Below are 27,600 nucleotides of genomic sequence, written 5' to 3' on the forward strand. Positions count from 1 at the left end.
ATGGTTGGAACAGCGGCCAGAGATAAAAACAGAAGTTGTGAGACAGATTTGAAGAGTTGTTTCACATCCTGTGATAAATAAACTGTTACACATCAGGGAATGTGACCATAGTGTAAACTGAGAAGCAGTTTGATGCCAACTGATTGGTCAGAGGTGCTTGGTGAAAAACATGTCAATAATAGCATCTAACAGAGGTGACTTGCTTCAATTTTCTTCATTAGTTTGAAGTAATCAGACATCGAGCAGTAACGATGGAGAGAGAAACAGAGTGGACATTTCAGCCTGACAATCTTTCATCACAACTGGGAAATTTCAGAAGTTAAAGAAGATGCAAAGAAAGGCGGAGATGGGGAGGAGGTAAGGAAAGTAGAGATTGAGTTAGGATTGAAGACAGAGAAGATAAAATGACATAAGGGATGATGGAACCCAGAGTAAAAGGATGGTGAATGTGTTTGTGAGTATCAGCAGGTGAGTTGGAAAATAGGAGAAGACAAATGAGTTGGGCTAGAATTACTGATAGAAAATAGAAGCCAATGAGAAAACTATGAATATAGGAAATGTAAGCTGCAATGACTGGATTTGCTCACTACCTGAACTCAATATTGTCTAAAGACTCCAATGCATCCAGTCAGAAGATAAAGTGTTGATCTTTGAACTTGCATTGGGTTTCATTGGAGCAATGTAGGAGGACAACGATAGGGGAGTTGGAATGGATTGGAAAACTGAAGGGAACTTTGAAAAGGTGGTATTTCCAGCTTTTTGGTTTGGGGCTATTCCATAGTGTACTGTTGATTCTGTTTTCTCACCAATTAGTTTTTCTTTACAGTTAAAACATTTTTTGTTGTTGTTTTCTTTGTTTAGGGGGAAATGATTAGCCACACTTTATTGGATTAGGATGGCCTCAGCAGGGCTATCTTTCTCCATTCCTTCTTTCCATCCCCACCACAAGGGCAAACACGTAAAGAACGTGTCTTCTCTCTTTAACAGTTGGCATTCTATTTTTGGTGTAACATTGCCACAGATACCCAGTTTGCCATCTTAAAGTTTCAATATGTAAACGGATTAAGGGCGCTGACTCGAAAATAAATCAATACCCATTTGGATGTTCATCTTCAAAGTCTTAATATATCTGTGAAAACATTACAAATTGATGAAGAGAATGGTCATTGATTGCCTCAGCTTGTCAAATTCTAGATGAACCTGCAGCAACAAAACTAATTTTTTACAACGTTTTCCTGCAATCACTGACACAGAATCTATTTTGCCTAATGCTGCCACATAGAAGATACAGCACAGAAACAGGCCCTTCAGCCCATTGACCCCTACTACTATCAACCACTCATTTTCACTAATTCTACATTAATCACATGTTTTATTCATTCGCTCCTCTCTTCAATGCCCCCCACCAGCCCCCCTTAGTTTCTACCAAAAATTAGGGTAATTTTCAGGGACCAATTAATCTACACGATACGTGTTTCTTAGGAATGTGTGAAGAAACCCATGCGGTTTTGCGAAGAGAACGTGCAGACTCCGCACAGTCAGCACCTTAGGTCAGGATCGAACCCGGTTTTCTGGCACTGTGAGGAAGCAGGTCTACCCTCTGTGCCACTGTGCCGCCCCATGTATTGACAGGAGTGTGAAGCTTAGGACATCACAATGGCAAGAAATAGTAGCATTGACATCAAATATGCCGAGGTTAGCTGAGTTACAGTTGAGTAAGAATGAGATGAAATGGCCTTAGCATTTCAGACCAAACTCAGGAACCATTCATTTTCTGTATAATAAAATGGAACTGGAAATGCTTGTTTATACCAAAGATAGACACAAAATGCTGGAGTAACTTAGCTGGTCAGGCAACATTCATTTTCTATATTGTGGATGAGCATGTCTTCAAAGCAAACAAACGCTTGGAGGCTGAAGAAGATGCTGATCATGTGAGCTGAAATGATGCAATATGCAACATAAAATGAAAAATTATTTCCACAACAATTGAGCCAAAACCTGGCGCACTGATAAATCTGCTCATAAATTGCAAGGTGAAATATTCCTTTGTAAATGATATTGTGCAGAAATTGGATGATAATTTTAGTTAGAAGCCATTCGCAATAAATGGCAATAAACAAATCTTACCTGTTTGATACAAGGAACCAGACACCAGCTGGACATTATTTTATTAATGAACCAATTGCAGTTTGGTAAACCATATTTGAAAGACCAGTTTAGTCCATTTGTTTCATTACTTGGACAATCAATCCTGTCAGTATGGAACAGTCGAGTGTTTCTAGTTGCCAAAAGAATGATCATATTTTAACAGCCTGGAGGTCCAAGGTTAAGAAAAGCAACAAAAGCAAGTTTAGTGACAACTTAAAACAACAGCAGAAAGAAAGATGTCATAGCTTATAGCTTCATTCAAATAATTAGAAAAATTGAATTATGTGGCATATGTGCCAAGCACATGGCAGCGAATAGACAAACCGCACAGTGAAGGTGTTGATTAGCAAGCAGTGCATTGCCAAGGGAAATTGAACTGCCATTGACTGTAAGATAATGAGTTAAATCTCTGGTATGCTTGGCTAGAAACCATTGACAGAACGTTCTGTCATGCTGTAAACCTATTCTGGTAATGATTTATGGAGACTGGGGCATATGGAGTACATAATACAACACAACAAAGATTGGCATTATTTTCCGAAGCTTTGAAAACAGACCCAACTATAATGACGAGGACAACCCAAGATATGTTGGAAGAATTAAAAGCATGATTGATGCTGCAAAGTTGCAATGTTGAAATGGAAAGTTGAAATAATTGAAGACAGTTACACAGGCAGAAGAGTGTAAAATGGGCAAACATGTGTTTCAGGCCAGATGTAAAGTATTGCAAACCTCGTCCTGTCTGCTTGAAAGAGTCATGTTTAGAAGAAATTGGATAAATGAGAACAAAATGTAAAGTTGGTGAAAGTTGACCAAAGTGAGTGGCCAAAAATTGGTTGCACCCAAGGCAGAGTAAACAGTGCCAACAAACACCACCCTCGTCCCCTTTTTCACCCTCCTCTCTTCCCTGTGCCTCAACTGGATGTGCATCCATTTCTTCCACATTCCTGCACTCCACTTCTCCTCCTCCATCCCCTTCCACCTATAGTCCCCTCCCCTGCTTTTACATTTTATCCTTCATCTCTCCTTATCTCTTTATCTCACAGTCCTGTCATCTCTGGCCTTTGACTTCCGATCAACCCTTCCAGAGGATATAGGTTTGATGTGAAGGGGAAAAGATTTAATAGGAATCTGAGGGATAACTTTTTCACACAAAGGGTGGTGGGTTTGTGGAACAAGCTGCCAGAGGAGATATTTGAGGCTGGGTCTCTCCAAGTAGTAGCAGTTTAAGTAGCAGTTAGACAGGCATATGGATGTGACAGGTTTGAAAGGATATGGACCAAACACAGGGAGGTGGAACTAGTGTAGTTGGGATATGTTAGCGGGTGTGGGCAAGTTGGGATTAAGGACCTGTTTCTACACTGTATCAGTCTATGACTCTAACCCCCCCATCACATATATCTACTTAACACTTGCCTGGCTTTGACCGCCCCCTCTTCTCTTCCAGCTTTCCCCCCCTCGACTACAATTGGTCTGAAGAAGGGACCCAACCCGAAACTTTGCTTATTCGCGTCCTCCAGAGATGCTGCCTGATCTGCTGAGTTACTTCAGCTCTTTGTGTCTTTTTCTCTAAATCAGCATCTGGAGTCTCTTCTGTCTAAATAATAATCACTAGTCATTTTTTTAAGAATTGCTCAGAGAATGAGTAAGATCAAAGATCATAGAGTCATCGATTCATATAGCATGGAAACAGGACCTTCAGCCCAACTAGCCCAGACTAGTCAACATGTCCCAACTATACAGATCCCACCTGCCAGCATTTGGCCCACATCGCTCCAAACCTATCCTATTCATGTACCTGTCCAATTGTTTCTTAAATGTTGGGAAAGTCCCTGCCTCAAATATCTCCTCCAGCAGCTTGTTCCATACACCCACCAACCTTTGCATGAAAAAGTTACCCCTCAGATTCCTATAAAATCTTTTCCCTTCACCTTAAATCAATGTTTTCTGGGCCTCGATTCCCCTACTCTGGGCAAGAGACTTTGTGCATCTACCTGATCTATTCCCTTCATCATTTTATCCTGCTCTATAAGATCACCCCTCATCCTCCTGCACTCCAAGGAATAGCGTCCCAGTCTACTCAACCTCTCCCTATTGCTCAGACCCAGAAGTCCTGGCAAAATTCTCGTAAATCTTCTCTGTACCCTTTCCAGCTTGATAACATCTTTCCCATAACATGGTGCCCAGAACTAAACACATTACTCTAAATGCGGCCTCACCAACATCTTAAATAACTGCAACGTGACCTCCCAACTTCTATACTCAATACTCTGGCAGATGAAGGTCAATGTGCCAAAAGCCTTTTGGACCACCCTAGGCTACCTGCGACTCCACCTTGAAGAAACAACGTACCTGTACTCCAAAATCCTTCTGCTCTACAACACTCCCCAGAGCCCTACCAATCACTTTGTGTAGGTATTCACAAATTTAAACCTCTTCAGTTACTAATTGAAGCTGACAAAGATCTTGAGGGTAATAGATATGGTAACTGTCCAGAGTTTTTTACCCAGATGAGCGGTATCAAGAACCGAGACCTAGGATTAAGTTGAAGGGGGATAGATTCAATAGGAACCTAAGGGGCAACGTTTTCACACAAAGGATGGTGGGTATATAGAACGAGCTTCCAGAGAAGGTAGTTGAGGCAAGTACTATCGCAACATTTAGAAACAATTTGGAATACCCTATTTCCGTGCTGTATGACTCTAAGATAGAGGTGCTAAACTATCAGCACACACAAAGGTCTCCCAATGAACATGGCCACCCTGTGGTGCTGATGGATGAACTCAAACAAGCAATAATCTGTGAGTTCCAGAAGAAATAAACTTCTGATTGGAGGGGAAGTATTTAGAACATTACATGAGAGCAACATAAAGCTGAAACAAAGGAAATGGCTGTTTTTACAACGTGAACTATTATGTATTAGTTTGAAGTTTGATTCCAGTGAAGTACAAACAGGCAAAGAAAACTTGAAAGATAGACAGAAAATGCTGGAGTAACAGTGGGACAGGCAGCATCTCTGGATGGAAGGAATGGGTGACATTCCGGGTCGAGACCCTTCTTCAGTCTGAGAATCAGGGGAGAGGGTCAAAGAGATATGGGTGGGTAAGTTGTGAAAACGAGAGATCAAAGGGAATGAAGGCCAAGGAAAATATAGAATAGATTATTGTTAGCTGAGGGGAAGGTGACAAGTAGGCATGCGATCAGTAAAATTTAATCAGGACGACAGTCAAAGTAGTCTGAGAATTAGGATGAGGGAGGAATGGAGAGAAAGGGAAAGCAAGGGTTACTTGAAGTTAGAGAGGTCAACGTGGAGACCATCATCAATTTGCCATGATCTGAACATATAACGGAGAATTCTCAGGGAATGAAGCAGTATACCACATGGTCTCTTTCAAATCTTGTGATCATGCCTGAATTATCGATTCATCTTTTGAAAAAGGATGTGCACTCACATGGATCAATGACAAAACGTATGTATACGGAGTGCAAGAAACGGTCAACATGGGGAAGGTATTCTTATTTGTTAGGTACGACATGCAAGGTAAAGTAAAATAAAGGTGTGTGTTTATTATGTTGGTTATGTAGTTGGTCATATGGTGGATGATAAACACAAAAAACCCCAATGATTCCACTTCTTGCACTCTCACAGGAAGAAGAACAATTATGCATAAATCAAGAAGGAAGCATTTGGAATATAAAAAAGAACCATATTTCACGTGACAGATGCTATAACCTAACAATACATCTAGCGACGTGAGCCCCCAAAACAGAAATTCCAACAATAATAGCGTTAAGGACACACGGGTGGCAATCCTTTAGCTACTGTGTACAATGGAATGGAATACTTTATTGTCACATGTGACAAGGCACAGTGAATTTCTTTGCTTGCAGTCCCAAGGTATGCAAATGGAGAGCAAGAGTCCAACAAAATGGCACTACAGATAGTCTGCCACTGCTGCCACGTGAATTCTGATGTTGGAATGAAAATGTGATCTATACATTAAGCCTACACATTTCTATTCAGATCTACACATTTTGAACATTGACTTCTCTAATTTCAGGTAGTTCCTGCTTTCTCCTCCCCTCCCCAGCTCTCCCTCAGCCCATTGTCTCCGCCTCTTCCTTTCATTTTCCCACCCCCCCACGCTCACATCAGTCTGAAGAAGGGTCTCGACCCGAAACTTTGCCTATTTCTGTTGCTCCATAGATGCTGCCTCACCCGCTGAGTTTCTCCAGCATTTTTGTCTACCTTATACATTAAGCCTGATCAGTGAGGACTTTCTAGTAAGCACACTAAAGGACCTGTCCCACTTTCCCGATTTACTCACGAATTCTCCAGAGTTTTCCCCTTGATTCAAACTTGAAGAATGTCCGTAGTGAGTCTGTAGGAGTCCGTAGCGAGACAGTAGGAGGCCGTAGGAGTCCATATGATATATCGTAGCGGCTCGTTATGCCAGCCATAGGTATTCGGGGCAACAGGTACGTCGGGACGTTTTTTCCAGCATGTCAAAAAAGTCCACAAGTAAAAAGTTAGTCGGGAGGATGAGTTCGTAGATCACAAAAATCTTGATTTTTTTTTAAGGTCCTTTCAACTCGGCAGAGGACTCGGGAAAGTGGGACAGGCCCTTAATGAAGCTACAGAGAGTTCCAGTGTTGAGCACATTTTGTGCTGACAAGGAGCAGAAACTGTTTAAAATCAATGTGAGTTGGGCAGCCTCAACGTGATATTACCACAGTCAAACTGAACATTGCAGTCACATCAAGGTGTTGGTAAGCTCTGTGAAGTATTATTGTGCTGTCCCACTTAGGCTATTTTTTAGGTGACTGCCGGCGGCTGTCGTAGTCGTAGCAGGTCGCTGAAAAACCGGCGACTGGACCCCCCTACGACATAAACTTTGAAATGATCTATAATAAATCTATAAAGAATCATCACTTTAACAACAACAAAAAAAACGAAGTCAGCACCGGCAACAACCTACGTTAACCTGGCGCCAACCTACAACAGCACCTACGTCAGGAGAAGTCAAACTACGATCATTGGCGTAAAACCCACTGTCGCCGACTGTCGCCAAATATTTTTCAACATGTTGAATATCCAGCGGCGACCAGAAAGACTCTGCGACTCTTTGGGCGACTGAGGAGACTACTCACGACCATACAGGTGACACCCTACAGGTGACCATGTGGCGACAGTCTAGTCACCTGTAGTCACCTAAAAAATCGACTAAGTGGGACAGGGCCCATGAGGAGCAAACCACCAAAATCTCTTTTCAGACATGGAGATCCTATGGAATAGTAGAGTCTCGAGGTGTGCCAGCATTACACTGTCTAAAATTCTCACAGATCTTCAGCCTGCTCTTTTACAGCCCTCAAAAAGTAACTAGCTTTGCAATTAAACTACTATCATTTCGAAGATGCAAAAACAAATGGTCAGAAATATATTCTTGGTCAATAGCATCAAATGTGTCATGCAGTTGTGACAGTGCATTGCAATAATTAAGATATTTGATATCATCTATAGCATGTTCAGGTCTAAGAATCTGGTGATGAATGCCCGAGCAATACATTTACACACTTTTCTTCATGAGTTCAGGGTGTCCCAAAGAGTTTTGGATCCACCAAACTGAAACAAGGATGCATAGTCACTGCTGTCATGTGGGATATCCAGCTGATATCCACAAATAGTAATGTGATAATGGCCAGTTAGTTTATTTTTAGTGATGGTATTTAAGGGATAAATCTTGGTCAGGACGCCATTTATAAATACCCTGCTTTTCATTAAAAGTGTCATTGGATCTATTATATCAGCCCGAGATAGCAGATAAGACCCTAGTTTAATGTCTTATCCAAAAGACAACAGCCAACAAATTGTACTACCCTTAAAGCACATGCAATATTGATGCTGCAGGGTCTGGGAGAGGGATGGAAAGGAACAGCGGGAGTAGGAGAGATTATTAAGGAGGGATTGCAGAGAGAGAGAGAATCTTCTTTAGATTCAGCGAGAGTTGGGGGATGGGGAGAGTGGCATTCAGCTGTGGAGATATTTTATCAGGAGATGCGTCATCCACTGCAGGATATCCAGCTTTTGACATCTTAGTCGGCATGGGTATTTTTGGCTGGTCCATTTGAGTTTCTGGTCAATGGTGAATCTCGGGATATTGATCATGGGTGACTCACTGGTGACAATGCAATTGAGTGTCAAACATGGATGGTTTCAGTAGGAAAGAACTGCAGATGCTGGTTTAGACCAAAGATAGACACCAAAAGCTGGGGTAACTGGAGAGACGCTGTACGACTCGCTGAGTTACTCCAGCTTTTTATGTCTATCTTATGGATGGTTTGAATTTGTCCTGTTGGAGGTGGTCATTGTTGAGCCTTTCTGAAGCATTAATATTATTTGCCACCTAATGGCCAGTTAGGTGGCAAATGTCTGAGCACTGTTTAAGACTTACATGCAGCCAAGGGCTGCTTCATTTACTCACAAGTTGTATGAGGATGCATGATTAGATGCCCAATTAGAGGAAGTATTTTACTCATACTCGATTGAGGAAGTCAAGTTTAGGTTGGAGTGAGATTAGTTGGTAAGGTGGGAGGCAAATGGCAGCAGTGAAATAGGTCAGAATAGTGGAGGGAGGTAGAGGGTTAAAGCAGGAGCGTATTGTCTTCATGGGAGAATTACTTGAGAGATAGCCGTTGACTGGTCTATTTCAAGAAGTACAACAACGCTTTAAATTAAACTGACAGATGTAAACTTCAAGCTTGTTTTTGGAAAGGTTTGCCTCGGAGTTACCCCATAAAGTGCACATCAAAGTGCCTTTTCAATTTTTCTGACAGTTTTGACATAGTTTCCTATTTCTTTATTTCAAAATAACTGATGCAAGTTGCATTCCAGTAGCATCAAATTCTGCCCGCGAAACTATCACTTTTTAGAGTTACCATGCCCGACTTACAGGCCGTTTCATCTTTTTAAAGTTCTCAGCCAACCTTACAAAGTTTCCCAGGTTGGCCAGAGTGCACATATTGGGATAGTAAAGGGCCTGTCCCACTTACGCAATTTTTTTCGGCGACTTGCCGTCACCCGTCATAGTCGCAGCAGGTCGCCAACAATTTTCAAAATCTTTAAAATCCAGCGGCGACCAGAAAAAGGTACGACTCTTTGGGCGACTACTCACGATCATACAGACGTCACGTGTTGACATGTCGCGGGGTGACGCCTGTATGGTCATGAGTAGTTGCCCAAAGAGTTGTAACTTTATCTGGTCGCCGCTGGATTTTCAACATTTTGAAATTTTTTTGGCGACCTGCTGTGACTATGATGCATAGTCGCCGAAAAAATCGCGTAAGTGGGACAGGCCCTTTACCCCATGGATTCAATCGTTGACGCCTAGAGTCACATGTCCTTGAAAAGATTAAAATATTTTCATGCAGGGATGTACCTCTGTGATAGTTATTACAGTGTTTCAGATCAAACTAATGAAACTTCAGCAATTAAATAAATTCCCCCACTGTGAACCCACTCTCTTAATAAACCCTTTACTAACAAAATGTATCCAGGTAGGCCAAACTCACAATTTCAAAAAACAGTTCACTGCTTTAGTATCTTTTCCAGTTCTAAAAATTCTCCAGTGTTTGAGAGCAAACAAACACACTGCACATGTGCATTTTAGTTTGCTTCTAAAGTCCAGTTACAGAGAACGGTGTCTACCTTCACTTAGATAACTCCAAAACGCAAACTCCTGTGTACATCTGTTCTGATATACTGTCATTCAAACATTGGCTGCCATAGGATACTGAGAACACAAATACAACTCAAGTGAAAAAAACAGCTACACTAATTAACCATAGTTTAGTTTAGTTTAGAGATACAGTGCGGAAACAGGCCCTTCGGCCCGCGAGTCCACACCGACCAGCAATCCCCATACATTAACAATATCCTGCACACACTAGGGACATTTCTTTACATTTATAACCAAGCCAAATAACCTACAAACCTGTATGTCTTTGGAGTTTGTACATACTTTGGATTTAGTACTGATTTAACTTCAAGATCCCTTTTACCTGCATCCTTGAGCTTTTGTCAGGTGGGTGCTTGTGTCATTGGCAAAATACAAGTGCATCCAAGCAAGTAACTCCATTGGCACATTCTTATCCACTGGAAGGGTTGGCTTGACCCTGTTTGTGCTTCACATGCATTGCAGTGTAATGTTCTAAGCATAACATGCATAGCTTTGCCAGAGCATCCTGCAAATACACAAATACCAGACTCAACAGCATGAAGCTGTGCTGAACACCGTCAGGCCAAAGTATTTGAAATAATGATCCCACAATGAGAAAAAAAAAGCAAGAAAGGAAGCAACTCAAAACACAAAATTCATGAACATAAATTGCAGACTTAATGTTTCATGTTTTATTTTGTTATACCATTACTTTATTTTATAACTACTAGAGACTTGTTATCTTCATACGTTTACCTATTCAAAAACAATGGCTAATATTAATGTTATAAGCCTCCATGCTGCGTCTAGTGACAGAATGTAGTAATATGCTGTAGTTCTATCTGTCACCCAATAAATCCCAGCTTTCTGCCTTTGAAAGTGCATGTACAAAAATCTGTGGTTAGAACTGCAGGCAAAACGGAGTGAGAAATGTCCCACTATATATTATTGGTTCCGATAAAGATTTGCACTTTCATAGGCGTTAATAATATTTAATTTAACCGCTCCAATCTTTCCTTGTATTTGCTTGAATCGTGTCCTAATGGGTTGTCAGTAAAGATCACACTAAATTGCACTGTCACTCCATTCAAAATTCTGGTTAACAGAAGATGTGTTTTACTTGTCAGAACCTATGTTACTGAAACATACACTTTCAGATGAAGCTCTTAAATACCAAGTGAATCTCACAAAACGGATTCAGCAAAATCAGAATGGGAATTTTTCAGCTCAGAGCCAGAATAATTAAATGTGTGCATACCCTTCAATGTATTGGACCTAGCCGATGCTTTAATCCACGTGGTTGACCTTTTAATTTTAATATATTATAGCTTCAGTTTGAAATATGGGATCAACTTGTAATCCAAAAGAAACAATAAAGAAAATCTTTGAACATATAATCCCAGTAACACAAGTTTGAAATTTCATTTCCACTTTCAGTTACACATTAAGTAAGTTTATATGTAGCTCAGCAAGCAATGAAATCAAAATTAATTTACATAAGTACATAAGTACGTGCCTGAAAATTGCTCTTGCGAAATACATCTGAGTTTCAAATAATGAATTTTCAACAATTTGCTGTACACAGAGATCTTTAAATTTCAATGTGATTTAGTTGATGGACCATTTAAAAACTCACTTAATTTGTGTTAATTGCTACTATCATTGGATTGTGGTATTAATACCAAAACACGTTGAGAGTCTGGTCAATTTGATGTTGTGCAGGTACTACTTGAGAATGCCATTGAGTTCAATCTATACCTCTAACAAAAGGAAATGTCTTATCCATGATTTAATGATCAAGGGAGAAATGTTAAATACCAACTTATGTTAAGTATGCTAACATGGTAGTAAGAGGCCCTGGACACATACAATTTATATCTTGTAGAATGTTTTAATCTTTACTTGCTGCTAAGCATCATTTTTTACTCAATGTTTTCATTAACAAAATCTGTACTTATACCAGTTGGTACGTTTTCATGTAAAATTACTGCAGCTTCAATTATTGCATCTTTAAGCAGCGCCAGGGGCAAAATTATGCTTTAGTAATATTTCATTATTATGAAATGTCATCATAGCATCAAGAAACAGGCACATAATTCCAACGCAAACTGACAAATTATTGCGTATTAATTGATAACATAAGTACTAAACTGGACTCTTTGGTGCATATCTATCAGACTGTCAGAGGTGAAATGGTAATTCTCTTCAAACCTGCTTCTGCCCAGGTCACGTATTTTAGTCAAGTTTTTAATCAAGGTATAGACATGGGGCCCTCACATAGGGGTTTACTTTTAAAAAACAAATGCTGTTGCTGTCTCATGTCTTCTCTCCAGAAGAACCGTCTGCAGTGATGATGGCTGACTTTCCAGAGAAATGTCTGTAGCTTTGGCAGTGTCTTTGATCTTTTCATTCGCCGCTTGCCAGCTACATGACAGTTGAACTGCAAAGATACATTGTAATCCCGATGAAGTGTTTTCACTTTCCCTCCTGTACTAACAATCTCAGAATATATGACCGTTAAATCTCAATATTTTCTTTTCAATTATTAAACAATTCTGAAGTGCAAACCAGCTCCTGATAGCTCTGAATATTAATGGTTGTTCAGTCAACAGGCATTTTTAATATACTAGTCATTTAACAATAACTGATGCATTTGAAGTAATAATTACATATATATTGTGGCATAAACCAGGCCATTCTGAATTACAAGTCCTTGTTGGTATTTATCCTTCAAACAAGCCTCTGCTCTTTATCTAATCCTATTAGGATATCCTTCTAATCTTTACTCCCTTACATGCTTATCTCGTTGCCTCTTGGATAGTTTAGGATATTCACCTCAACTATTTCCAGTGTTAGCATGTTTCACTTCCTTGCCTGGCTTGGTTAACTAATAATGCCAACTTTGATCAATTGAAATGAATGTGGTTAACTACCAAAAGAAATGGTTGATTAGCATGAAGCTTCAAGCCAGACTCAGTATGAAGAAGGGTCTCGACCCAAAAAATGCTCCAGAAATGCTATCTGTCCTGCTGAGTTGCTCCAGCTTTTTGTATCTATCTCAATATGAAGAAGAATACTAAAGAAGAACAGAGAAAGTTTAACATATTGAAAGTATGACATTCTGAATCAATAGGTCAATAGTTCAATGGTACGGTACTTTATTGTCACCGGTACTTCATAGATACAGTGAAATTCTTTGCTCAGTAAAACCTTACGATATATAATGACAATCATACCCAGTACAAGAGTGCAATGCTTGTAGTGTAAGAACAGTAGACTTCACTGAGGCAGCAAACAAATAGTCACCACGCCTCCAGTGCCATCTTGTACCCTTCAATTTCAAAGTTCTTAAAAAATATGTACAGGCCCACCACCGATTTTTCAGCACCCTTGATTCCAGAGCCTTTCTGGATTATCCACTCTGCCAGACCAACAGAGGTCACGGCCTCCGAGAAGAGTCCAATGGTATTGGAACGGTATGCCTAGGCTGCCGAGAGTCCGAGATACCGACCCGCAACGTCAGCATTGGAAGTCGGTAATGGGAGCCGATCAATGGCTCTGGCCGGGCTGGAGTTCCAGAACCACCGATCGGCGTGGAAATCCTGATGGGGTCGAGATCGAACCTGATGGGATCGAGATCGACAATGCATATTTATAGAGATGTCACAGTAATGAGAACTCCCAAGGTGCTTTACAGGAATGGGACCAGATATAAATTGACACTGTGCCAGGGAAGCAGGCCTTAGGGCATATTAGCAAAAGCTTAATGTGTAGGAAGGAACTGCAGATTCTGGCTTAAACCGAAAATAGACACACAATGCTGGAGTAACTCAGCGGGACAGGCAGCATCTCTGCAGAGAAGGAATGGGTGACGTTTTGGGTCGAGACCCTTCTTCCATCTCTCCAGAGATGCTGCCTGTCCAGTTGAGTTACTCCAGCATCTTGTGTCTATCTTAGCAAATCTTAGTCAGGGAAGCAGACTTTAAGGAGCAGCTTAAAAGGAGTATATCAGCAATTGATAGTTGTGAGATAAATAAACTAACTGGTGATAACAATAACAAGAACAGAGCAATGTGTTTATTTTGTCAGTTTAGCATTAAGCTCAAGTTCTGTATAGGGAGAGTAGGTGCTCTTAACTAAAAATAACATTTTAAAAGTTATTGGTCAAATTGCTTGTTGTATTTGTTAGCATTCTCATACACAGGCCTTCAGAAAACCGAGGGTTGATTCTGATTCTTTAGGGTGGGGCAATCTCTGCATCAATTCAGTTGCTCAAATTTTTCTGCTCAATATTTGGCTAAAAATATTGGCTCTACTTTCATCACTGATTTGATTTAATGGTCTTGCTATAAGATGCATCCGGGATGGATATCAGGGTTGGTTTTGGTGGACCAATGAATGAGGTGTCAATTCACAGTTTATATGAAGGATCACCAGCCAATGTATCAGAGAGCTGTCAGAGATAAAATCCCAGCATGAGTCCATGCTTCCAGGAAGGAAAGGGAATAAAGAGGAATTTACATGTTCTCCCCGGGATACAAAGCCCCAACTTATGGACTGTGCAGGAAGGAACTGCAGATGCTGGTTTAAACCGAAGATAGACACAAAAAGCTGGAGTAACTCAACAGGTCAGACAGCATCTTCAGTTTACTTCTTTGGTGACACTCAGACTATTCTTTTCGTTTAGTTTAGATTAGTTTAGTTTAGTTTAGTTTAGTTTAGTTTAGTTTAGTTTAGTTTAGTTTAGTTTAGTTTAGTTTAGTTTAGTTTAGTTTAGTTTAGTTTAGTTTAGAGATACACCGTGGAAACAGGCCCCTCGGCCCACCGAGTCCGCACCGACTAGCGATAGCATTAATACTATCCTACACACACTAGGAACAATTTACACTTATACCAAGCCAATTAACCTACAAACCTGTACGTCTTTGGAGTGTGGGAGGAAATTGAAGATTTCAGAGAAAACCCACGCAGTTCACGGGGAGAACGTACAAATTCCGTACAGACAGCACCTACAGTCGGGATGAAACCCGGAGCTCCGGCGCTGCAAGTGCTGTAAGGCAGCAACTCTACCGCTGCGCCATCGTGCCGCCCTTCTCCTCTGGAAAGGATTACATTTTGTGCCTGAAAATGTGCCTCAACCCAAAACGTCACCTATTCCTTTTCTTCAGAGATGCTATCTGACCCGCAGAGTTACTCCAGCTTTTTGTGTCTATCCCTGACTTATGGACAATCTGTACATATTAATGAGCATTTGGAAAGTGGAGGAAATGTCTATGTTCTATCATCTATGTCTGAAGAAGGGTCTCGACGTGTACGTCACCTATTCCTTTTCTCCAGAGATGCTGTCTAACCCGCTCAGTTACGCCAGCTTTTTGTGTCTGCCACCTATGTGAAATTGCTTGTTGTTTGTTGGGCTGTCTTTCCTCTCCTTGTTTAGAGTGAGTATCCAGATTGGTTGAGCTGTTCACCACGGTAATGTTTCTCTACCTGCGACACTGTTGGTGCTTAATGATGTGGAAGGTTGATGTTCTCACTTTTGATGCACATTTGAAGTGAGAAGAAAGAAACAGTAACTGAAGAAAAAATACACATAATGCTTAAAATCATCCACAGACTACCATTTCCTAACCAACTGAGCCATGGACTAAGAATATACTCTTGCACATGCATTTAGATATGTACTGAGATGTTGTCCAACCGAATAATTCATTACCTTTTTTTATAGTCACTGGTCAAAACTGCCATTAGTCCCATCTTGTTCCCATTTACACACATATGACTGGTAGTTAATAACTCAACAACATGTCATATGTTTCAAGGGATGTCATGCTGAGGCTCTATAAGCTGCTGGTAAGGCTGCATATGAAATATTTTGAGCAATACTGAGCATTATATCTGAGGAAGGATGTGTTGGCTTTGGAGAGGGTCCAGAGGCGTCTTACAAGAATGATCCCAGGAATGAGTAGGTTAACCCTAGATGAGTGTTTGGGCCTGCACTCGCTGGAGTTTAGAAGAACCAGGGGGGGGACCTCATTGAAACATATGGAATAGCGAAAGGCTTGGATAGAGTGAATGTGGAGAGGATGTTTCCACTAGTGGGAGAGTCAAGGACTAGAGGTCACAGCCTCAGAATTAAAGGACAATCTTTTAGGAAGGAGATGAGGAGACATTTCTTTAGTCAGAGGGTGGTGGATCTGTGGAATTATTTGCCACAGAAGGCTGTGAATGCCAAGTCATTGGATATTTTTAAGGTTGTGATAGATAGATTCTTAATTAGTACAGATGTCAGAAGTTATGGGGAGTAGGCAGGAGAATGCGGTTAGGAGGGGGAGATAGATCAGCCATGATTGAATGGTGGAGTAGACTTGATGGGCCGAATGGCCTAATTCCACTCCTATCACTTACGACCATATGACCTTATGAAGAACATAAGCATATATGTAGATGTATAATGAAGTCATTCAGCTTCATGTGACTATTCTGCCATTCAATATGATCGCAGGTGATATTTTGTCCATAATCACTTACCTTTACTCATTCCATATCACTTGATTCCATTAATATTTAAGAAAGTATTGGTCTCTCGCCTTCAATAAACCTCCTGATTGAGTTTCCACACCACTCCTGGGCATGGAATTCAAAAGATTCACTGTTAAAAAATTGTGTTAAAAACATTCTTCTCATCTCCATCCAGAACAGCCATTCTTTTATTCTAAGACTGTGATCCCTTCTCATATCCTCAACTCTATCAGTCTCTATATAATGTTGTATTAAGATTATCTCTCACTTTTCTAGAGTCAAGAGGTTATTGGCTCAGTCTTCTTAAATGTTCATAGAACAGTACAGCACAGGAAGAGGCTCTTCATCCCACAGTGTTTGTGCCCAACATGATGCCAAGTTAAACTGATCTCATCTACCCGTACATGATTTATACGTCTGTGTACCCTGCACTTCCATGTGCCTATTAAAAGCCTTTTAAACACATCTATCGTATCTACCTCTCCCACCGCCACTAACAATGTGTTCACCTTAAAGCTAAGCCCTCTGGTCACAGAGTCATAGAGTCATAGAGTGATACAGCATGAAAACAAGTCCTTCGGCCCAACTTGCTCACACTGGCCAACATGTCCCAGCTACACTAGTCCCACCTGCCCACGTTTGGTCCATATCCCTCCAAACCTGTCCTATCCATGTACTTGTCTAACTGTTTCTAATGTTGGGATAGTCCCTGCCTCAACTATCTCATCTGGCAGCTTGTTCCATACATCCACCACCCTTTGTGTGAAGAAGTTATCCCTCAAATACTTATTAAATCTGTTCCCCTTCACCTTAAACCAAAAGTATGTTCCCTGGTCCTCGATTCACCTACTCTGGGCATCTCCCCAATCTATTCCTCTCATGTTGGACATCTAGTGTTGGACATTTCCAGCATGGAAAAAAAATTCTGTCTGTCTACCCTATCTATGCCTATCATAACTGTGTATACTTTGATCAGGTCTCCCCTCCCTATATAACATCCCAGGAATCAATCCTGCGAACCGTCACCAACATATCCTTCCTTAGGTGGAGCCCAGATCTATGGATATATATTCCTGATACACTCTCACTTACTAATAAAGATCAACAAACCATTTGCATTTCTCATTACTAACATTAACATTGCGAACAATCTTGCATGCATTCCAAAACAATGATAGTGGTGAATATGTTTCCTAAGTTCTATTTATTGAGTTGAGCATCTAATCTATTGGTATAGATTCTATGTGGATGATATCATAACATAAAAATAGACAATCTCTTAAATTTATCTAAATTGCCTTTCGTCTATCCGAGCAGCAGCATGGATCAATTTGAAAACGTAAGGGTTAATTTTAGATCAGCAGCTCTGGCAGTATAACTGCTCCAGCAATATATAGCTCCAGTCATTTCAAGCACTTGTCTCCAGCATCTTATGTTTTGATCTTCTCTCTTCCCTCCTGTCTTTTAGTTTAGTTTAGAGATACAGCGTGGAAACAGGCTACCACTGAGTCCTTGCCGACCAGCAATCCCCGTGCACACTAGAACCATCCTACACACTAGGTACAATTTATAATTTTTACCGTAAACCAAATTAACATATAAACCTGTACATCTTTGGAATATGGGAGGAAAACCGGAGCACCCAGGAAAAAACTCACATGGTCGCAGGGAGAACGTACAAACTCCATACAGACAGCACCTGTAGTCGGGATCGAACCCAGATCTCTGGCAGTGCAAGGCACCAACTCCACCACTGTCCCACCTGTTGACTGACAGTTTTTACTATCCCCCAAGTTTCTCTTCATATGTCACCTTTCAAATACCAATGAAATTCTTCCAGGCACAAAGTCATTCCCATTCCTCAATCGTTAATAGTCAATAATAGTCACTTAGGATAAATATAATAAAATATGTGCACTGGGAGAGCTTTTTAGTTTAGGTTAGTTCAATTTAATTTAGTTTAGTTTAATTCAGAGATACAGCATGGAAACAGGCCCTTTGGCCCACCAAGTCCATGCCAACCATCAATCACCCATACACTAGTTCAATCTTACACACTGGGGGAAATTTTCAGAAGCCAATTAACCTATAAACCTGCACTTGTTTTTTGAATGAGGGAGGAAACCGGAGCACCCATAGAAAACGCAAGAGGTCACAGGGAGAACGTACAAACTCTGTGCAGACAGCACCCATGGTCAGGATCGAACTTGGGTGTCTGGTGCTGTAAGGCAGCAACTCAACCGCCGTGCCACCGTGCCGCCCCGTGCTGCAGTTGGAATAGTCGAATGACATTGCCTTCAAGGGATACTAAAATATTATATACTTTTGTTTCCTTCCGTATTTGATTATAAATTTTCACAAAAGGATTAAGAGATTGTTCTGACGAGGCATTTGATAACAACCATAGATCGGAACTGGGTAATCCTATTTGTTCAAGACAAATAAAACCTTAAATTTGACCAGCATAAGTGAAATCAACATGCTGTTTGAATGAAGGTGCGATGGGAAATAGAAGGCAAGTCAAGCAGGATATTAAATTAAGCAATTCTCGTCAGATAGCACGTCTTCTGGTTCATGTATAACATCTAACAAATCATTGAGCTCATAAATCATAATGATTGAAACTGAGTTTCCAATCCATTCTGCAACGTAAATATGCAGTGCAATTTAAGAAAGACTGTCTGCACAGTATTTCCTTTGGACTACATCTTCTCAAAGCTGATAACGTTTTCTCTCTGTGCAGTGTTTATCTGAAGAATTCCTTATACATCACATCAAATGTCGGCAGTGGGCCATGGTAGGAGACATCACTTTCCATAGCTGGAACAATACGGTATGTATGGGCAGTCCAGCAGGCACTGGAAGAGAGTGCCTATGAACTTTGACTCTATTGCTGCATTCTATTGCAATCTTTGCAAAGCCTCGCTTGAGGATGCTGGAGCAGATTATCTTATGTCAGTATTTACCAGAATCATTATCTTGTTAGCATTAATAATATGATTAAAAAATTTAAGACTTAAAGTACTGGTGTGACTAGGGGGTGAGGGGGGGAAGATTCAGGCACCATCTCTGGAGGACATGGATAGGTGTCGTTTGAAGTTGGGGCCTTTCAATTTTCTGCTTTTGTCATGTAAAACAGAGTAGGATTCTTGAAATTCTTGAAATCAATTCTTGATTGATTCTTGAGACATTATTGAGACACTCTTGAGACATTTTCTGAAATGATTTTAGGTTTAAATGCCCTTTAAGAAGCGAGATCCCATTGTGGGATCTGTTTCAATATAATCTGCGCTACTGTTGGAATTAAATTGTGTACTGCAATATAGTATTACATCTGACACAGTCCAGATTGAAGGCATGAAAGCAGGACAGAACTGATCAATGGTCAGAGTGTAGTTGAAGGAGGAATTAAGGAAAGAAATTAAATATAAGCAGAGTTTGGAGTCTTAGAAAAATAGGACTTTGTAAGATCATTGTATAAGCCTACGCAGACTGGATAATATGCCATAAACTGAGCAAGGATTCGAGCTGTAGTTTAGAATGCGCTCAACTAAATGTTTGTGTAATCTTAATTTACCATTCGATCACCTTTGACCTCTTCTGTTGCACCATGCAAAACATTTTCAAAGAAGAAAGCGGCAGGTGAAACATAGGGGGACAATAAATTTAAATCCTCCTGTAAATGTGTTGATTTACAGTTGCAAATAGGGAAGTCCTGCCCAGCATCTTTTCTGATGTGTGACAATGATACAAACATCACGATTCTTACGTTTCCACCTTTGCAATATTGTGAACAGATTGTTCTTGCCCAGAAATCAAGCAAGAGTAGATTGATCCAGCAGAATAAACAGTGAAACCCATTTTTAAAGAAGCATAAGCTTTTTGAGATTAAACCTTTAATGTAAAAATTATATCGGGGAAAAATAATCAGGAAAATAATTTAATGTATAAAAAGTGTCTGCTATCAAGGTAGGGAGGCACAGTGGTACAGTTGGGAGAGCTGCTGACTCACAGTGTCAGAGACCTGGGTTCGATCCTGACCTTGAGTGCGATTTGTATGGAGTTTACACATTATCCAACGTTTTCTCTGGGTGCTCCTGTTTCCTCCCAAATCCCAAAGACTTGTGGGTTTGTAGATTAATTGGCCTCTGTAAATTGCTCCTAGTATGTAGGGAGTGGATGAGAAAGTGGGGTAACATAGAATTAACGTGAATGAGTAATCGACGGTCGGCATGGACTCGGTGGGCCAAAAAGCCTGTTTCCATGCTCCATCTGCAAAATTAAAAATTATAACTTATTAAAGTATTACACTGCTCAGTGAAACAGTATTTCTGGAAGTGGCGGCACTGCCTTGCAGCTGCGGCTCGCCTGCAGTCCGTTTGTCTTTTCATTTTTTTGTTTTCTTTTGTCCCGTTGTTACAGTTTATTTCGGTTTATTTAGTTGTTTATGTGTGGGGAGTTGGGTGTAACATGGTTTTTGACTCTTCTTTTGGGAGGGGATGCGACCTTTATTGCCGTATCCCCCGTCTCCGTGTCCGTCTGCGCTGAGACCTATCGCGGAGCTGGCGGCCTGCAACTGCGACCGACCTCGAGGCTCTGGAGGCAGAGCCAGCCAGGACTTACCAACGCGAGGCTGGCCGACTTCAGGGCTGTGGTTGCGGGGCGACCCAACTTCCGACCCGACTTTGGAGCCTCGGAGGCTCGGCCGCGGGCCAGTGGACGACATCGTCGGGAGCTCGCAGGTCAAAGGCTGGTGACCTGTTTTTCCGGAGCTCCCGCATCTACAGCTGCGTCCGCTGCACTGGAGGGCGGCAGCTTCGGCAGCATTGACCGCCCCAGGCCGCGGAGTTTGAACCAACCCGTTTGCGGAGCTCGGATTCAGCCGCGGGACTTGCTAACCATCACCCGGCGGGGTCACAACATCGGAGGCCTGGATTGCCTCAGCACAGAGGGAGAGCAAGGAGGGAAGAGACAATGACTTTGGGACTTTAAACTGTGTTGAGTGTTTGTTTTGTTATTTATTCTATGTTATGACTGCATGCTAAACCATTTTGTTGCACTGAAAAGTGCAATGACAATAAAATTGAATCCAATCCAATCTAATTTTGTCTCAACGTTTGAAACATTTTACATTCGAAACTTCAACAATTTATTCAAAAGGGAACTGCAGATGCTGGAATATCGAAGGTACACAAAAATTGTGTACCTTCAACAATTTACATCTGTTTATGATATAACACCGAACAACATAATTGGAACATCTAGTGAGGCCCTAATATTTTTCAAGTCCACTCAGTCATATTTTTATATAATTTCTCTTGCAATTTACTGCAAGGCAATTACCTGCTTTTAGATTTAACAAAAGCAGTCAGAATCTTTATCCATCTCCATTATCCAACCCTGTCCAATGTCCGAAGATGATAACAACACTTCACTGTAGGTCCTCTCACCATCCTTCATCACAGTCTACCTTCAGCTCCTATGGTACCTTAATCATTGTGTCCCACGAAGCATTTTAATATCTTTAATAAACAGAGAATGAGAGACATAGTCTCTGAGCTCCAACTATCTTCAAAATAAAATGGATACACTCTATTGGTCTATATATCTGATGTATTCATATGAACAATCCTAAGATCAACAAATAAATGGGCCACAATTTAAAGAATCATGACCTGTTTGACAAGACCTTCAAAGAATTTTTAATTTTGATGGATGACACACTGCACTTTCAAAAAATATGACCTATTCATTGTGTTACTGGAATAGATAAATGAATAGCTGGAAGAGCAGAGAGCTGAATTCAGGGATGCCTGGCAGAGCAGGGTCAAGTATAGTTTCATAAATGTCAAATTCTCTTATACTAAAATCTTTTTTTTATACATTAAGAAGGGAAGTTGCATTCCTGCAGTTGCTTTCAACTAATGAATATTTTCTCATCAACTAGAAATATACCAAACTAGAAATGAGCTTTCTAGGTTAGCTTGCACTACACCATCACAAATATTGTATGATAACTTGGATTTATCTGGCACCTCTTCTGTGAAAAAAGTCTCGAGATATTTCGCAGAAAATAAAATGATGCTTACCCACCATAAGGTGGTTTTCGGAAAGTTCCTCAAATTCATGGGCAGAGAGAAACATTTTAAGAAGCATCTTCAAAGAGAAATAGCAAAAAATTGAGAGATTTCAAGAGGAAAAATCGATCACTGAGGCATTGTTAGTTGGAGGCACTATACCAATGGTACAGCAATCAAGGATGCGACTAAAGCAACATAAATCTATCAAAAGCTTGTAAAATACACAATGAATCAAGGGAGGGTTCAGACTATTGAAGGATTTGAAAATATAAGTGGAAATTTTAAAATTGAAGCAATAGTTATGCCCTATGCATTGCTGTGTAAATATGACAAATTTGCAGACTCAACTTTTGAAGTAAAAAGAACAAAAAGGATTTAGAGAAATTCTGCTAAAGAGCACAATGAGCATTGTCCTGCCAAGTGAAGTAGAGAAACTATTGTTAGAACTGTACAAGGAAATTGAGATTAGAACATTCAAGGTAAAATAGCCTACGGAACATATCAAGAGACCAATTAAAAAATAAAAATTATATTCATATTTTCTAATTAAGGATGTAGGAATATGTTATTTTTGTGGAAATAATTCATTTATCGCTTCAAGGTTATTTTATGCAAAGAAGCATAGCCAAAAAAAATGTATTCAGTTTTTTGAAATTGTCTCCTGGAAAGTGACACTTGGATTTTGTGTTGGTGTGAATATGCTCAATCGTTCTGAAAAAGTCCAATTGTTCAAGAAATCATCCACCGCGTGGGATTTCTCCGGGTGCTCCCACACTCCAAAGACGCACACATTTGTCGCTTAATTAGCTTGTTCAATTGGTGTCAGTAAAAAAAATTGTAAATCGTCCCTAGTGTGTTGGATAGTGCCGGCATACCGAGTGCTCGCTGGTCTTGGTGGGCTGAGGGGCCTGTTTCCATGCTAAAGTTTCTGCTTCAACAAGTATCATTCTGCCTTGAGCAATGCAATGCCAACAACAAATTGAGCAAATGCTCCAAAGTATCAAATGAACATATTTAAGTTGATTCAGGCTGATTTAGTTCAGTCTGAAGAAGGGTCTCCACCTGAAATGTCATCAGTGCAGGTTTTCCAGGGATGGTGCCTGACCTGCTGAATTACTCTGGCACTTTGTCTCCTTTTGTGTATTAACCAGAATCTGCATTTCTTTGTTTCAATATATTTAATTGTTTGCATTATTAAAACTTTCCAATGATCTTTACTTAAGCTGTGCATTCGTGTACAAAAGTACATTTTGAAAAATGTTTAAATATTTTAAACATTAGCCTAATTTTGTTTATTTACTCTTTGCATAAATACATACAATAATTGTTTGGAACATTGACGTTAAAATCTATCTATCTATCTATCTATAATCTATCTATAATCTATCTATCTATCTATCTATCTATCTATCTATCTATCTATCTATCTATCTATCTATCTATCTATCTATCTATCTATCTATCTATCTATCTATCTATCTATCTATCTATCTATCTATCTATCTATCTATCTCTAAACTCTGATCTTGTTATCTTCCGGTTTGGCGATCATTCTATTTGTGTAAAAACGTTTCACGATAGCGGTACGATTTTTCGGCAGTTCACTCACCGTTCTCCTGTGCTGCGAGTGCACCAAGTTTCGTTCCGATCAGTTGAATGTCGTGAAAGTTACCGAGGTTTAACAATCTTAAAAACCGTGCGTGTGCAGACCGATCTCTTCGCTGCCGGTCAGCGCCGTGTTGATTAGTCTCTTCCCCTGTCACTCCCCGGGATGGTCCACCCCTTCCTGCGCCATCGCGGCTTTACTGGAGCTGAGGGTGGCCGGCAGAGGTTTCCAACCGGACATTCGGAGGGACCAGAAGCCGCCCAGCCCCGCCCCAAGCAGTCCTGCCAGAAGCTGCCCCGCCTCAAGCAGCCCCGCCTAGCCCAGCCCCGCCCCAAGCAGCCCTTCCCCAAGCAGCCCCGTCCCAAGCAGCAGCCCTGCCCCAAGCAGCAGCCCTGCCCCAAGCAGCCCAGCGTTGGATACCCTGCCCAGCCCAGCGTGGGAGACCCAGCCCAGTCGGAGACCCAGCCCAGACCAGAGTCGGAGATCCAGCTCAGCCCGGAGTTGGAGATGTTGCTGATGTTGCCAAATGGAAAGCGGAGACTATGATCCCAGCAGAGAAGAACGAGCAGTGACCAGCGCCCGCTGTGAGTCCCCATCACTCTGCCAATTCCAGCCACTAACCCTCTGCCACCCCCCCTTGCTGGCTCCTCCCCCCACTCCCGTAATGCCCCCCTCTCCCCATGGCTCTCCCCGTCTTTTCTCCTAGCTCACTGCCCCCCGCCCACACACCCTCTCCCTCCACACAACCTCCCCACCCCCCCCAACACACCCCTCCCCTCCACAAACCCCCTTGACCACACACCCTCCCGCCCACACACAACCCCCCACACACACACGCACACCATACACCCCCCATACCCCCCCCCCCATACACACCCCTTCACACACCCCCCCCCACATATCCCGCCGCCCACACCCCCCACCCCCACAAGCCCCCCACCACCACAACAACCCCCCCGCCCCCACAACCCACTGCCCCCACAAGCCCACAACCGCCCTGCCCCCACACCCCACTCGCCCCCACAACCCCACCCCCACACACCCCACTCCCCCACTCACACACCCCTCCCCCCCACAATCCCTCCGCCTGCACACCCCTCCCCCCAAAACCTCCCTACAAGCACCACCCACATACATACACACCCCGCCCACACACCCCCCCCCCCCACCCACACACACCCCACCCACACACACACCCTTCCCACACACACACCCTCCCCCACACAACCCCCCTCCCACATTCCTCCTCCCCTCCCACCCCACACCCACCCACTTACACACCTCCCCCACCTCACACCCCCACCACACTCCCTTCTCCCCCACACCCCCTCCTTCACGCCCCCCTCCGCCCACACCACTCTCTACCCCCCCTCCTACACCTCCCTGTACACACACACCCCTCCTCCCCTCCCACAGATGAAGAGGAGGGGTGGGAGTGCTCGGGGGTGAGGGGAAATGAGTTGCGCCTGCGCAGTTAGGGGCTATGGGTGAGTGGTGGAATATTGGGTTGAGGGAACGGGTTGCGATGGGAGAACGGGTGAGTGGTGGAATATTGCGTTGGGGAATGGGTTGCGTTGGGGGACCAGGCCTCCCTAATGGGTCCCACTCAGTCCAGTATCCTCTTAAATGTTGCCTGGAATGATCTGTATGCTGTTTCAGGATGAATAGGTTAGACTGACTGTCTGCAAGTTTCACTACAGAACTTAATCTTGACAATTTCAAATTAAGGGACCTTTCATTTTTGATGCATTGTCGAACCTATGTAAAAAATAACTGCTATATTTCACTAATGCATGAAAGTACAAGGTCAGTTTATTCCTACAGGTGTGTATTTTTCTCAGCCAGTCTTTAGTTACAACATTTAGTTTGAAACAAAGGTCAAGTATCAAACACTCCTGGAAAGAGAACAGTGCATGCACTTGATTCAGAAGAAAACTATGATTTTAGATTTAGTAGCTGGGATTTTTCCTGCATAAATGTCAGGAATGTTAAGACTCCCAAGCAAGCATGGAAAAGCAGGGAAATCCCAAATTTTCTGACAGATGTTAGCCAGGGTTTAACCAATCAAAATACCAGAAACCCACTTGGTGAGACCTGGAAAAAGAACAGTAACTCCATTCATTTCCAATGAGGGAAAACATTTGAAAAGGACCGTTAGTTTTTATTTTTCAAAAAGTAATTGAGCTTGTGTAAATGGCCTTATCGAGAGGGAATGCTTTTGTTTCCGAAAGAGGAACTCCATAAGGCATGTGTGGACTTAATGAGCGGACAAAGAATGAGCACAGGTGAGTCCCTACCTCCAGGACATTAAGCACCAGTTTTAATATGGACAAAAATGGGTCAGAAAAATGAAGAAAACATTTATACCCTGAGGAAGATGTTGCCTCTTCCATTTTGTTCAATTTAATTGCCCATTTCATTTAAAATATTTTTTTTGATGTATTGCACTCAGTATATAAAGAAAACTTTCCTGCAGTTAGTACTCAAAATGGAAAGCCCTCTCCTTTTCAAGAGATTAACTGGAAACATAAGTGATGTATTTTGACCATTCGACTCGTGAGGGGAATGGGCACCACATTGCGAGTGCTTTGAAAGAAGACGCGAAGGGTAGATTTTCAATTTTCTGTCCAGAAGTACATCAGGCATTGCTAATCCTCAGTACATTCTCGGAAAATGACAAAATTAAACTCAGGTGGTAGCTACAACTTCTGGAAGTTCTACAACTGTGGAATTCTTTGCCATAGAAGGCTGTGGAGGGCAAGTCAATGGATGTTAAGGCAGAGATGGATAGGCTCTTGATTCTTTACCTGTTCTATTCCGATTATATGTTTTTATTCCGATTACTATGTAAGGTGTCCTTGAGATGTCTGAAAGGCGCCCATTAAATAACATTTATTATTATTATTATTATTAGTCCGGGTATCAGGGGTTTTGGGGAGGCAGGAGAATGGGGTTCGGAGGAAGAGATAGATCAGCCATGATTGAATGGCAGAGTAGATTTGATGGGCCAATTAGCTCAATTCTACTCCAATTACTTATGACTTTATGAACTTTGCAATGGCTGTGTTACGATTCTCCAATGACTGGCAACCATTACTTTCATATGAATGGATGGCCTATTCTACCTCCTAACTCATAAAGATTGAATTATGTCCACAATAAATTCCCCCCAAATGGGGAAGTACTTCACTGAAGAGCGAGTTGAAAATTCAGGAACAAGATGAATGAGATTTGAAGGGGTGACCATGTGCCGTGAATGGTGAATACACAGACATCAGTGAACGAAAGAATATATATATTTAAAATACTGCTGCATTTATACATTCTGGAACAACTTGTCCAAATATTACAATAATGGCAATGGATTGGCCCAAAAGTTGACAAGAATTGTTCTTCTACCATACTTGTATGATGTAGTCGAACAAGTCACATATAAACCAGCCTAAATGACAGTTAATTAATTGAAAAACCAAAGCAAATTAGGTCTGATTGTTTGTCTTCTGAGTGCTTGGTGTTAACAAGCAAGATT

This window comes from Amblyraja radiata, chromosome 25 (assembly GCF_010909765.2).
Source record: "Amblyraja radiata isolate CabotCenter1 chromosome 25, sAmbRad1.1.pri, whole genome shotgun sequence".
Lineage (NCBI taxonomy): Eukaryota > Metazoa > Chordata > Chondrichthyes > Rajiformes > Rajidae > Amblyraja > Amblyraja radiata.